Here is a 14848-nt window from a genome sequence, read left to right on the forward strand (position 1 = left end):
TTAAAAAATAATAATGATTCAAAGTAAAATGTATAATGTCCCCCCCCACTTTGTGCCCTGGATGAACCTATAATTTCAGTGCAGTTTTGGTGGATTCTGTTATATTTTCCCTCTCAGTTGGTAAGACCATCTCATCCTCAAAAGTCTGGTGAATGTGTGTACTGTTGTGTTTGTTGAGTTCAAGTACAGAGGTTCATGTATGTTGACCTGTGGTGATTCTCACCTCAATGACCGTGTTGTTTTCCGTTAGCCTTTACCCTGCCGTAGTCTGTTAACTCTCTCATTTTCCAAATGATTTAGCCTAGTAAATGATACCGCAAAAAATAATTATCAGTGACCTTGAGTTCAGTTACAAGTGTTTGGGTCCTTGAAGTTTCTGAGTTAGATGACTTTCACAATGAGGACATAGTAACTAACTGTTGATTAATACATCATATTTATTTTACAAATGTTAGAATGTTTTTTCCACTTCCACTTTTTTTCCCCACATAACAGAGTATTTTGTGTAGATCATTTATAAAACAATACAATTCAATCATTTTTAATGACACTTTGTAAAACAACAACATGTGGGAAAAGTTAAGGGGTGTGAATTTTCTGAAGGCACTGAAGATATTTAGTTGCTAATACATTAGGTCCAGTTACCGTAGGTCATGTGGGAATAATGTAATACTGAGGACAATCTATTGTAAGGTATCTGTTGTCGTGTCTTTGCTATGCCGGATTAAGTGATATGACATGGGGGTCATAAACCTCCCCCTATAGGCCATCGTCATTAAGCATGGAAATTCTCTTTGTGATCCGGTTTGCATTCTGTCCTGAAATGATTCTCAAACGCAGTGTAACGTTCTCTGGCAGCCCTTGGCTGATCAGTTCCTGACGAAGCTGGAATAAACACAGGGGTTACATAATTTAGTAAATGGGTTAATACTACATTCCTATCCTCTTCACGCTCCTTCCCACTTTACTCAGTATCCTTATTTGTTAAAGCAACCTTACACTGAAATCCCTTTGAGTGAGGTTATTCCTCATTCTATAATCATTTTTGGAGATTAATAATAATTAATTATTATATGATACATTTGACAGTGACTCTCACCTGGTTCAAGATTTCAGATTCGTTTAGGTCTGTTGTCATGGTGAATTTCACCCTCAGTACCAACTTATATCCTGTAGAGACACAATGAGTCAATAATACGAACAAACATGAAGCAAAACAAACAGACAGACAGACAGACAGACAGACAGACAGACAGACAGACAGACAGACAGACAGACAGACACGTACCGTACTATTAGAAAAAAAAGAGACTTGACAGGGTTGACCACGATTACCAATTTCATTAGATATTAAGTAAAGTAAATCACACTTACCCGAGCTTCTATGGATGGTGAACTCTCCTGCAGGTGAAGTTATAGTGCTCATTTGTGTAGTTTCTGGTAGCTCAGTAGTGGTTGTTGTAGCAGGAGTTGCAGTTGTTGTAGCAGGAGCTGTAGTTGTTGTATTAGGAGCTGTGGTTGTTGTATTGGGATCTGTAGTTGTTGTATTAGGAGCTGTGGTTGTTGAATAAGGTGCTGTGGTTGTTGTATAATGTGCTGTGGTTGATGTATAAGGTGCTGTGGTTGATGTATAAGGTGCTGTGGTTGTTGTATAAGGTGCTGTGGTTGTTGTATAAAGGTCTGTGGTTGTTTGTATAAGGTGCTGTGGTTGTTGTATAAGGTGCTGTGGTTGATGTATAAGGTTGCTGTGGTTGATGTATAAGGTGCTGTGGTTTCGTGCATAGTAGGAGCCACAGTTGTTGTAGTGGGAGCAGTAGTTGTTGTAATAGGAGCTCCGTCCGTGGCTGTTGGAGCAAGAGATGCACCTATAACTATGGTTGTCGTAGCAGGAGCTGTGGTTGTGGTTGTTATATCAGGAACTGTGGTTGTGGTTGTTGTAGTAGGAGCTGCAGCTGTGGTTGTCGTAGCAGGAGCTGTGGTTGTGGTTGTCGTAGCAGGAACGTGTGGTTGTGGTTGTTATATCAGGAACTGTGGTTGTCGTAGCAGAGCTGTGGTTGTTATATCAGGAACTGTGGTTGTTGTAGTAGGAGCTGCAGTTGTGGTTGTTGTAGTAGGAGCTGCAGTTATGGTTGTTTGTAGTAGGAGCTATTGTTATGGTTGTTTGTAGTAGGAGCTGCGGTGGTGGTTGTTGTAGTAAGGAGCTGCAGTTATGGTTGTTGTAGTAGGAGCTGGGGTTGTGGTTGCAGTAGCAAGAGCTGGTGTTGTTGTAAATGGATTCTGTGGTTGTTGTAGTAGGATCTGGGGTTGTGGTTGTTGTAGTAGGAGCTGCAGTTGTGGTTGTTTGTAGTTAGGAGCTGCAGTTGAGTGGTTGTTGTAGTAGGATCTGGGGTTGTGGTTGTTTTGTAGGAGGAGCTGCAGTTTGTGGTTGTTGTAGTAGGCCTGCAGTGTGGTTTGTAGTAGGAGCTGCAGTTATGGTTGTTGTAGTAGGATCTGGGGTTGTGGTGTTGTAGTAGGAGCTGCAGTTGTGGTTGTTGTAGTAGAGCTGCAGTTGTGGTTGTTGTAATAGGAGCTGCAGTTTGTGGTTGTTTAGTAGGCAGCTGCAGTTGTGGTGGTTGTTGTTAGTAGAAGCTGCGGTGGTGGTTGTTGTAGTAGGAGCTGCAAGTTGTGGTTTGTTGTAGTAGGAGCTGCAGTTGTGGTTGTTGTAGTAGGAGCTGCAGTTGTGGTTGTTGTAGTAGGAGCTGCAGTTGTGGTTGTTGTAGTAGGAGCTGCAGTTGTGGTTGTTGTAGTAGGAGCTATTGTTATGGTTGTTGTAGTAGGAGCTGCGGTGGTGGTTGTTGTAGTAGGAGCTGCAGTTATGGTTGTTGTAGTAGGAGCTGGGGTTGTGGTTGCAGTAGCAAGAGCTGGTGTTGTTGTAAATGGATCTGTGGTTGTTGCAGTAGGAGCTTCAGTTGTTGTTGCAGTAGGAGCTTCAGTTATTGTTGTTGTAATAGGAGCTCCGTCCGTGGCTGTTGGAGCAAGAGATGCACCTACAGCTATTGTTGTTGTAGCAGGTGCCTCAGTTGCGGTTGTCATATTAGGATCTGCAGTTGTGCTTGTTACAGAGCAGAGGCTGCCTATTACTTGGAAAAAATATTACAATTATTAGGTAGCTTAACAATACTTTTAGCCCATACACCAGATATTGGCCCAGGCATTTCTAAAACATCGGACAATTTTTACCCTCAAGGTCACCACACATCATCGTCCTGCACAAAAAAAACACAAAAACATTTAGACTGTCCCATTGGGCTTTTGGCAGAAAATGCCTTCTGGAACATGTGAACTTTCCTGTGCCTTAATAATAAACGTGTATGCCATAGGTAAATACAAATAAAATTGGTAAGTTATGAGCCTAGTTGTTTTTGACACAGAAAAATACAGGAACATTCCTGCTATCAATGATTGGCTGAGATAATGGATGGGCTGGACATGCCGAGAAATTAGTTTGGATATGTCTGCCATGTAGCATGGTCTTATCTATTACATGAGCTGCTCAGTATGTAGCAAGTTAAAGCATACTGTTAGCTAGCTAGCTAATGTTAGCTGGCTGGCTCGCTAGCTAACATTTTGTGAATGTTCTGTTTAGTAATATTATTTCTATCTCAGAAAGCCATTTGGATTGCTAGTTATAGCCTAATGTTGGCTAGCTAAAATTGAACCTAGTTGGTTAGCTTTAGCTATTTGCAGGTTCATGCATGGTAGTATTGCCACGTTCAAAACAACTGGGGAAAAATAAGAGTTCAAATCATGACATCAGTGAATTTCTGGTCGGAAAGTCAGAGCCCTAGAAAGAGGCCCAAGTTCCAGAGTTGGATGACCGTTCAAATAGTTTTTTCCAATTACTAATTGTTTTGAACGCAGTGTTAGTTGGGATTGTGGTTAGCTAGCTAGCTACATGTCCAAACAAAACAATCCACTATGCAAATGACCATTTCACTGTACCTTTTACACCTGGTTTACCAACTACTGCTCTGATAGAGTTCAGTGTGTCAAATCGGAGGGCATGTTGTCCGGACCTCTGGCAGTCTCTATGGGGGTGCCACAGGGATCAATCCTCGGGTCGACTCTTTTCTCTGTTTACATCAATGATGTTGCTCTTGCTGCTGGTGATTCTCTGATACAGCTCTACGCAGACGACACCATTCTGTATACTTCTGGGCCCTCTTTGGACACTGTGTTAACTAACCTCCAGACGAGCTTCAATGCCATACAACTCTCCTTCCRTGGCCTCCAACTGMTCTTAAACGCAAGTAAAACTAAATGCATGCTATTCAACCGATCACTGCCCGCACCTGCTCGCCCGTCCAGCATCACTACTCTGGACGGCTCTGACTTAGAATACGTGGACAACTACAAATACCTAGGTGTCTGGTTAGACTGTAAACTTACCTTCCAGACTCACATAAATTATCTCCAATCCAAAATGAAATCTAGAATTGGCTTCCTATATTGCAACAAAGCATCCTTCACTCATGCTGCCAAACATACTCTCGTAAAACTGACCATCCTACCGATCCTCGACTTCAGTGATGTCATCTATAAAATAGCCTCCAACACTCTACTCAACAAGCTGGATGCAGTCTATCACAGTGCCATCCGTTTTGTCACCAAAGCCCCATACACTACCCACCATTGCGACCTGTATGCTCTCGTTGGTTGGCCCTCGCTWYATACTCRTCGCCAAACCCACTGGCTACAGGTTATCTACAAGTCTCTGCTAGGTAAAGCCCCGCCTTATCTCAGCTCACTGGTCACCATAGCAGCACCCACTCGTAGCACGCACTCCAGCATGTATATCTCACTGGTCACCCCCAAAGCCAATTCCTCCTTTGGTCATCTTTCCTTCCAGTTCTCTGCTGCCAATGACTGGAACGAACTGCAAAAATCTCTGAAGATGGAAACACTTTTCTCCCTCACTAGCTTTAAGCACCAGCTGTCAGAGCAGCTCACAGATTACTGCACCTGTACATAGCCCATCTATAATTTAGCCCAAACAACTACCTCTTTCCATACTGTATTTATTTATTTATTTTGCTCCTTTGCACCCCATTATTTATATTTCTACTTTGCACATTCTTCCACTGCAAATCTACCATTCCAGTGCTTTACTTGCTGTATTGTATTTGCCTCGCCACCATGGTCTTTTTTGCCTTTACCTCCCTTATCTCACCTCATTTGCTCACATTTTATATAGACTTATTTTTCTACTGTATTATTGACTGTATGTTTTGTTTATTCCATGTGTAACTCTGTGTTGTTGTATGTGTCGAATTGCTTTGCTTTATCTTGGCCAGGTCGCAGTTGCAAATGAGAACTTGTTCTCAACTAGCCTACCTGGTTAAATAAAGGTGAAATAAAAAAATAAAAAATAAAAAAATATATATATAGGCCAAGGACCAGATAAAGTGTATTTTTGCTACTACTTTCACCATGTTTAGTCTTTGGTAGTTTACTAGACTGTGAATCCTTAGGCTTAGGCTTAAGAGTGTGTGAACAATGCTGAATGGGTGTAGACAAAGAAGAGCTCTCCAGTAGGTGTACTGTACCAAAACATTCACAGATCATTTTCTCAAAGGTGGGGTTACAAGTTCATCAACTTTCAAAGCATAATTAATTTCCCATTGCTCATCAACTGTGCAGTGTATGATAGAACATTTTATAGCTCTACTTTTACCCAATGTAAAAAAAAAAAATGTCATTTCAAATTTGCTGCATAGTACCAAATCCAGGTGAAAACCATACAGGAGATAGATACTAACCTGAAAAAATGATGATGAGAAACACCCCAAGTTCCATGGTTGTATTGCTATTCCCTCTAATACATGGGAGAAAAAAATATGAATCAAATTCTAAAGAAATCATAAACGGTTATTCATTTAAATTATACATTTAAATACTAATCAAAAATACAAATTGAAACACTGAAGGTAGCCTAAACAGTAAGCAGTTAAAAATCTCATGTTTTTTAAGTGAGATTTTTCTATCAATACAGTAGGCCTACAGTACCTGTAAGTGACAATGTTCACTGTTTCCGCACATTTACATTCTGATAAGTGCAGGCACTTTTAATGTATAATATCTTATAGAATAATAGAAAATGTCTTACCAAAATGGTTCCTGTTGTCTTCCTCAGCGTTCAGGCTTCTGTGAGCTCCTCAACTGATCTGCATAAGCTTCTGTTTCAGCTGGCATCCCAAATGGCACCCTATTCGCTATAAAGTTGTTAGGGTGCCATTTGGAATGTACACTCAGTCTCTGGCAGTTACAGTAACTACACAGTTCAACATGAAGAATAAACCACATTACAACACTATCAAGCCAGTAAGCAACATCTGATTATATTTATAAAAGTACAGACTCATAGCTTCAAAATGGTATATCATACACTGTAGTTGGAGGAAACATAGGAAAGTTATACTGCTTTTAAAGTTGATAAACGTGTTATCCCACTTATGAAATAATCGGAGAAAATACCCTCGAAAGTGTTTCACACTTGCTCAAGAGCTCTTCTATGAGTATGCTCATTCAGCATTGATCACACCATCTTACGCCTTTGCCCCACCCATCTATTTAAGGACTCACATGTGAGGACATGTACTAAAACAGAGTGAGTAAGGTAGTGTAGTAAACAAGTGTTGAAAGTAATAGCCTACAATCAGGAAAAACTCCAGGTAAAAAAACACTTTGTCTAGTCCATGGCTTATATCAAATCAAACCAACGTTTATTTGTCACGTACACAGGATACAGACGGTGTAAACGGCACAGTGAAATGCTTCTTTGCCAGTTCTTTCTCAAAAGGGAAGTATCAATATCAAAAATAGAAAACTTGTGAACAGAAAAGTATCAATATCAAGAAATAGAAGGGAAAAGTCTCAATGCCAGGAGAGAAAGAACAAAATAATATACACTAAGTAAAAAACAATATCAATAACGACGGCGGTGATAGAAAAAGTTATATGTATACAATCAGGGGTAAAGTGGCTGAGCAGCTGGATGAATGTAAAACGTAGCAGCAATGTATGGTGGTTGACTGTGTGCGTGTGTGTGTTGTGTGCGTGAGTGTTAAGAGAGAGTAATGTGAATGTGCATAGAGGCAGTGCAGATAGTCCAAGGGGGCAGGCAGACAGCCATTGACAGCAGCAAGAAGAACTTTGTTGGAATGCTTGTGATGTCCATGGCCTCTCCCTGATCTAAAATATAGCTTTTGTTGAGTTGTGTCCAGTCCAGGTGGTGATTGTACAGGTAGACCATCTCTGGGAAGAAGGATGTCAGCGTTGCGCAGGAGCTCAAACCTGGTCCCAGCTGAGTCCAAACACTCCTTCATGACCTCACCAGGATCCAGAGGATCAAAGCTGTTAAAGTTCATGAACAGTCAAAATATTTTTTATGAAATGGGATGATATTTGGATGAAACCAGATCAACGTATGACGGCCAAAGTATGAAGAATGACTGTTTCTTCTACATGGATAAAGTTTGATCATAAAGTTACTGGTCCCCTCCCCCATGTCAAACACTTTGTATGAGGAGGCGAGATTATTAAGGGATAGGGTGACATCACCCTAACTCTCTCATTTTAATACACCAATGGGAACATGATATTCTCTTACCTAATTTAGATAAGTACCATCTTGTAACCAACATCGGAGAAGTTATGTTTGCAGAGGGGAGTGATTTATATAGCTATATAGCTACTCTACTGGTGCCAAAATTTGACAAATATAATTAAGAGTTTACCCTATTCATCTATGGCAAAGACACTTATGTTTCCGCTTTCATCTGTATCTGTTGTTAGCTAGTTACTGGCTAGCTAGGTCCTCAGCAAGCGTGGAACAAAAAAGGGGAAAGGTCGTACAAAACTCTGACGTAGTTGTCATGCCAACACATCATTCAGCGCTGCTGTGAACCGCATCACAAGAGACATGCCAAATGGGAGAACTATATATTTTTGTACATCATTGATGCAATGTTGCTTGAGATGTTTTTACTGCAACACTGTTCACTGCATCCAAGTTTTCTTGACATAGGCATTTCAAAGAGCTGTCAGTCTAGGCGAGCTCATGAATATAAGCTCCCAGCCCACTCAGCCTGTCTTTTCAAACTTCCTGGTAGTTAGCAGTGAGAGAGAGTACTTCTTTATAGAATGTCTTTGATGGTGTACTTGGTATTACCGAAAATAATTGAAAAACAACATTTATACCAAGCCATGAGGTCGAAGGAATTGTCTCTGCAGTAACCATCTCTGCAGCACTCCACCAATCAGGCCTTTATGGTAGAGTGGCCAGATGGAAGCCACTCCTCAGTAAAAGACACATGACAGCCCGCTTGGAGTTTGCCAAAAGACACCTAAAGGACTCTCAGACCATGAGAAACAAGATTCTCTGGGCTGATGAAATCAAGATTCAACTCTTTGGCCTGAATGCCAAGCGTCACGTTGAGCGGAAACCAGGCACCGCTCATCACCTGGCCAATACTATCCTTACGGTGAAGCATGGTGGTGGCAACATCATGCTGTGGTGATGTTTTTTGGTGGCAGGGAATAGGAGATTAGTCAGGATCGAGGGAAAGATGATGTCACGCCCTGGCCTTAGTATTCTTTGTTTTATTTATTATTTTAGTTAGGTCAGGGTGTGACATGGGGAGTGTATGTGTTTTTGTAGTGTCTAGGGTGGTTGTAAGGTTTAGGGGGTTTATTAGAGTAGTTGGGTTTATGTTTAGTATAGGTATCTAGCTGTGTCTATGGTTGTGTGTAGTTGTCTAGGGAAGTCTATGGTTGCCTGAATGGGTTCTCAATTAGAGACAGCTGGTTATTGTTGTCTCTGATTGGGAGCCATATTTAAGGTAACCATAGGCTTTAGCTGTTTGTGGGKTATTGTCTATGTCGATGTTCTATGTTGCTTGTAGGCACTAGTTCATGKTTAGCTTCACGTTCGTCTGTTTTGTTATTTTGTAAAGTGGTTTCGTTTGGTGTTCGTTCTCTTCAAATAAAAGGAAGATGACTTACTTTCCACGCGCTGCATGTTGGTCCTCACTCTCTACTATAGACGATCGTGACAGATGAACGGCGCAAAGTATTTGTATTTGTATTTATTATGGACCCCCATTAGCCAAGGCAGCAGCTACTCTTCCTGGGATCTGGCAAAATTATACAGTTATACAGTTATACAATTTTAAGACATTACAATACATTCATTACAGAATTCAGAACACACTAAGCTTGTGCCCTCAGGCCCATACTCCACTACCATCTATCTACAACACAAAATCCATTTGTACGTGTGTGTATAGTGTGTATGTTATCATGTGTGTTTATGTATGTGTCTGTGCCTATGTTTTTGTTGGTTCACAGTCCCCACTGTTACATAATATGTGTTTTTATCTGATTCTACTGCTTGCATCAGTTACCTAATGTGGAATAGAGTTCTATGTAGTCATGGCTCTATCTTGTACTGTGCGCCTCCCGTAGCCTGTTCTGGACTTGGAGACTGTGAAGAGACCACTGGTGGCATGTCTTGTGAAGTCTGCATGGGTGTCTGAGCTGTGTGCTGGTCATTTAAACAGACAGTTTGGTGCTTTCAACATGTCAATATCCCTCACAAGTACTTTGAGCCAGGAGAGATTGACATGTATATTATTAATGTTTGCTCTCTGTGTACATCCAAAGGCCAGCCGTGCTGCCTTGTTCTGAGCGAATTGCAATTTTCCTAACTCCCTCTTTGTGGCACCTGACCAAACTACTAAACAGTTGTCTGGGTGTGACAAAACTAGAGCCTGTAGGACCTGCCTTGTTGATAGCGCGGTTAAGAAGGCTGAGCAGCGCTTTATTATTGACAGACTTCTTCGCATTTTAGCTACTTTTGTATCAATATGTTTGGACCATGACAGTTTACAATCCAGGGTTACTCCAAGCAGTTTAGTCACTTCAACCTGCTCAATTTCCTCATTATTTATTAGTTGAGGTTTAGGGTTAAGTGAATGATTTGTCCCAAATACAATGCTTTTAGTTTGTGAAACATATTCCTTGCCACCTATTCTGAAACTACCTGCAGCTCTTTGTTAAGTGTTGCAGTCATTTCAGTTTCTGTAGTAGCTGACGTGTATAGTGTTGAGTCATCTTTATACATAGACACACTGATTTTACTCAAAGCAGACGACCTCACACAAACTGCAGCGATAGTGGTCGATCAGGGCCCTGTCGTTCCATCCCGCTCCAGCGGCCAGGGTCCAAAAGTCCAAAGCGAACTCCTGTGCACTCCTCGTCCCCTGCCGCAGGTGGAAGAGACGTTCACCCGCCGCTCTACCCTCGGGCAGGTGGTCGAAGACTGCCGGAAGCCGCGGGTGAACTCCTCGAAGTGGTCCAACGCAGTATCTCCTTCTCCCCACACGGCGTTATCCCACTCCAGAGCTCTCCCCGAGAGGCACAAAACGAGGGTGGACACCCTCTCCCTTCCCGAGGGAGTCGGGTAAACGGTGCCCGGGTATAAGACCAGCTGTAGCAGGAAACCCTGGCACCGTGCCGCCGTCCCATCATACTCCCTGGGAAGGGCGAGACGCATCCCACTGGGACCGGGTACAGGAGGGACGAGTAGTGGTAACCCCTGTTGTGCTGGTGGAGGCGCTGAAGGAACTGTCTGTCTCTCCCAGCGGTCCATGGTCTGAACGACGCTGTCCATGGCGACGCCAAGATGGTGGATCATCGCCGCTTGCTCCTGGACGCGCTCCTCTACCCCTATACCAGGGGCACCTGCTCCTGCTGACTCCATATGGATGGTGTGGTATTCTGTAAGGGGTGCGTAACTGGTGGCAGGGAAGTCAGACGCAGGAGAGCAGAACTAGGTAATAGCCGGAGCAGTTTAATAGTAAAACCAACGGCATAAGAAATACAAATATGGGCACAATAACCCGACGCGCACCAGTCAAACAAATGTGCACAAGCACTTACAATAAACAATACCACACAAAGACATGGGGGAACAGAGGGTTAAATACACAACACGTAATGAGGAAAATGAAAACCAGGTGTGTGGAAAAACAAGACAAAACAAATGGAAAATGAAAAAGTGATCGGCGATGGCTAGAAGACCGTCGACCGCCGAAGAAGTCGTGGCAGCTTGTGCTAATCAGATTACATGATTGAGTTTGGGTAATTCAAAAGTTACGTTACTGATAAATATTTTGGACAGGTAACTACAGTAGTAACTGTATCAGATTATATTTAGAAAGTAACCTACCCAACCCTGGTGGCATAGCAGGAAGATCGGAATGACGTCAAATCCCAGATGAGGACATGTTGAATAAAAATGACTCTATAAATAAACATACACAATGTAATAATTTAAGTTAGTGTGTCAAGTTGTCATTTTTGTTTGCAGGGCATCATGTGAACATTTTAATCCACATGTGAAAGGTTATGTGGTTATGTGGTTATGTGACCACATAACCACATGTTGACCATGTTAAATTATCACTGTAATTGCGCACACGTTGAAGTCAGACATACACCTACCTGAAGGCTCTGTTTCTGATGACTGGGATAAATGCAGGAGTGTCAAGGCAAACGGCAGATCAAGGGCAGGCAGTGGTCAGTTAACCAGAGCACAGTCCGAAAGGTACAGAACGGCAGGCAGGCTCAGGGTCAGGGCAGGCAGAGGTCAGTAATCCAGGGTGGTGTGACAAGGTACAGAACGGAAGGCAGGCTTAGGGTCAGGGCAGGCAGAATTGGTCAAAACCCAGGAAAACTAGAAATTATGAACTAGAGAAACGGACGATCCAAGATGGCGCAGCAGTCAGACGTCTTTGTCCTTCGTCTTGTTGTGTCCCATGTATATATATTTTTATATATTTTTCTTCGCATATCTTTTTTATATTTTTCTAAACCTCAACTTCAAAATACTCTCCTGCAACCCGCCTCACCCAATGTGGCGTGGAATCTATTTTTTTTTTTTAAGTACAACAGAAGCTAGCCAACAGAAGCTAACAGAAGCTTCTGGCCGGGGTATCCTGGAAGGATATCGATCTCATCCCGTCAGTAGAGGATGCCTGGTCATTTTTTAAAAATGCCTTCCTCACCATCTTGAATAAGCATGCCCCATTCAAGAAATTTAGAACCAGGAACAAATATAGCCCTTGGTTCTCTCCTGACCTGACTGCCCTTAACCAACAGAAAACATCCTATGGCGTTCTGCATTAGCATACGAACAGCCCCCGTGATATGCAACTTTTCAGGGAAGCCAGAAACCAATATACACAGGCAGTTAGAACAGCCAAGGCTAGCTTTTTCAAGCAGAAATTTGCTTCCTGCAACACAATTCAAAAAAAGTTCTGGGACACCGTAAAGTCCATGGAGAATAAGAACACCTCCTCCCAGCTTCCAACCGCTCTGAAGATAGGAAACACTGTCACCACCGACAAATCCACTATAATTGAGAATTTCAATAAGCATTTTCCACGGCTGGCCATGCTTTCCATCTGGCTGCCCCTACCCCGGACAACAGCACTGCCCTCCCCTCTGCTACTCGCCCAAGCTTCCCCCATTTCTCTTTCTCCCAAATACAGTCAGCTGATGTCCTAATGAGCTGCAAAATCTGGACCCTTACAAATCAGCCGGGCTAGATAATCTGGACCTTTCTTTCTAAAACTATCTGCTGAAATGTTGCCACCCCTATTACTAGCCTCTTCAACCTCTCTTTCGTGTCGTCCGAGATCCCCAAAGATTGGAAAGCAGCTGCGGTATCCCCCTCTTCAAAGGGGGGACACCCTTGACCCTAACTGCTACAGACCTATATCTATCCTACCCTGCCTTTCTAAGGTCTTCGAAAGCCAAGTCAACAAACAGATTACCGACCATTCGAATCTCCACCACACCTTCTCCGCTATGCAATCTGGTTTCAGAGCTGGTCATGGGTGCACCTCAGCCACGCTCAAGGTCATACGACATCGTAACCGCCATCGATAGGAACAATACTGTGCAGCCGTATTCATTGACCTGGCCAAGGCTTTTACTCTGTCAATCACCACATCCTCATTGGCAGACTCGACAGCCTTGGTTTCTCTAATGATTGCCTCGCCTGGTTCACCAACTCTTCTGATCGAGTTCAGTGTGTCAAATCGGAGGGTCTGTTGTCCGGGCCTCTGGCAGTCTCTATGGGGGTGCCACAGGGTTCAATCTTGGACCGACTCTCTTCTCTGTATACATCAATGATGTCGCTCTTGCTGCTGGTGATTCTCTGATCCACCTCTACGCAGACGACACTATTCTGTATACTTCTGGCCCTTCTTTGACACTGTGTTAACAACTCTCCAGGCGAGCTTTCAATGCCATACAAACTCTCCTTCCGTGGCCTCCAACTGCTCTTAAATACAAGTGAAAACCAAATGCATGCTCTTCAACCGATCGCTGCCTGCCCTGCCCGCCTGTCCAACATCACTACTTTGGACGGTTCTGACTTAGAATATGTGGACAACTACAAATACCTAGGTGTCTGGTTAGACTGTAAACTCTCCTTCCAGACTCACATCAAACATCTCCAATCCAAAGTCAAATCTAGAATTGGCTTCCTATTCCGCAACAAAGCATCCTTTACTCATGCTGCCAAACATACCCTTGTAAAACTGACCATCCTACCAATCCTCGACTCTTGTGTGTTTACAAAATAGCCTCCAAAACCCTACTCAATAATTGATGGCAGTCTATCACAGTGCCATCCGTTTGTCACCAAAGCCCCATATACTACCCACCACTGCGACCTGTACACTCTCGTTGGCTGGCCCTCGCTTCATACTCGTCGCCAAACCCACTGGTTCCAGGTCATCTACAAGACCCTGCTAGGTAAAATCCCCCTTACTCTGCTCGCTGTGTCACCATAGCAGCACCTATCTGTAGCACGCGCCCAGCAGGTATATCTCTCTAGTCACCCCCAAAACCAATTCTTCCTTTGGACGCCTCTCCTTCCAGTTCTCTGCTGCCAATGACTGGAACGAACTACAAAAATCTCTGAAATTGGAAACACCTATCTCCCTCACTAGCTTTAAGCACCAGCTGTCAGAGCAGCTCATAGATTACTGCACCTGTACATAACCCATCTACAATTTAGCCCAAAAAACTACCTCTTTTACTGTATTTATTTTATTAATTTATTTTGCTCCTTTGCACCCCATTATTTTCTGTCTCTACTTTGCACTTTCTTCCGCTGCAAACCAACCATTCCAGGGTTTTTTTTTTTGTTTTATTTTACTTGCTGTGTTGTATTCACTTCACCTCCATGGCCTTTTATATTTTTATTTATTTATTTTATTTATTTACATATATTTGTTTGCCTTCACCTCCTTATCTCACCTCACTTGCTCACATTGTATATAGACTTATTTTTTTTTTTCACTGTATTATTGACTATATGTTTGTTTACTCCATGTGTAACTATGTGTTTGTTGTATGTGTCGAACTGCTTTGCTTTATCTTGGCCAGGTCGCAATTGTAAATGAGAACGTGTTCTCAATTTGCCTACCTGGTTAAATAAGTTAAATAAAAAAAAAAAAAAAAATAAATAAAGAAGCTATCCAGCTCACTAGCTACTAGCTAGTAGTCAGCTAACCACTGCTAGCGGTCATCAGCTAACCTTTAGCTTGGAAAGCTCTCGCCAGTTTGTACATCGCGACTCAAACAGGAGCATACCGGACCTATTTTCTCTCCATATCCCCGGATTCCTACCACAAGCTCTGAACATTTTCACCTGGATCATCGCAGCTAGCTAGCTGCTATCCAAGTGACTACTCCTGGCTAACGTCTGTCCCAAAGCAAGCACCAATTAGCC

General features: G+C 42.7%; 1 long non-coding RNA gene across 1 annotated transcript; it reads right to left on the bottom strand.

Moving 5' to 3' along the window:
- Positions 1-511: 511 nt before the first annotated feature.
- On the bottom strand, positions 512-2151 carry LOC139025116 (uncharacterized). The gene is made up of 3 exons (XR_011476561.1): positions 1375-2151; positions 1100-1170; positions 512-885 (listed from the first exon to the last, which is right to left on the bottom strand). It is a non-coding gene; the product is annotated as an uncharacterized lncRNA (long non-coding RNA).
- Between the last annotated feature and the right edge of the window lie 12697 nt (positions 2152-14848).

The sequence above is a fragment of the Salvelinus sp. IW2-2015 genome, unplaced genomic scaffold, assembly GCF_002910315.2.
Source record: "Salvelinus sp. IW2-2015 unplaced genomic scaffold, ASM291031v2 Un_scaffold2280, whole genome shotgun sequence".
Taxonomy (NCBI): domain Eukaryota; kingdom Metazoa; phylum Chordata; class Actinopteri; order Salmoniformes; family Salmonidae; genus Salvelinus; species Salvelinus sp. IW2-2015.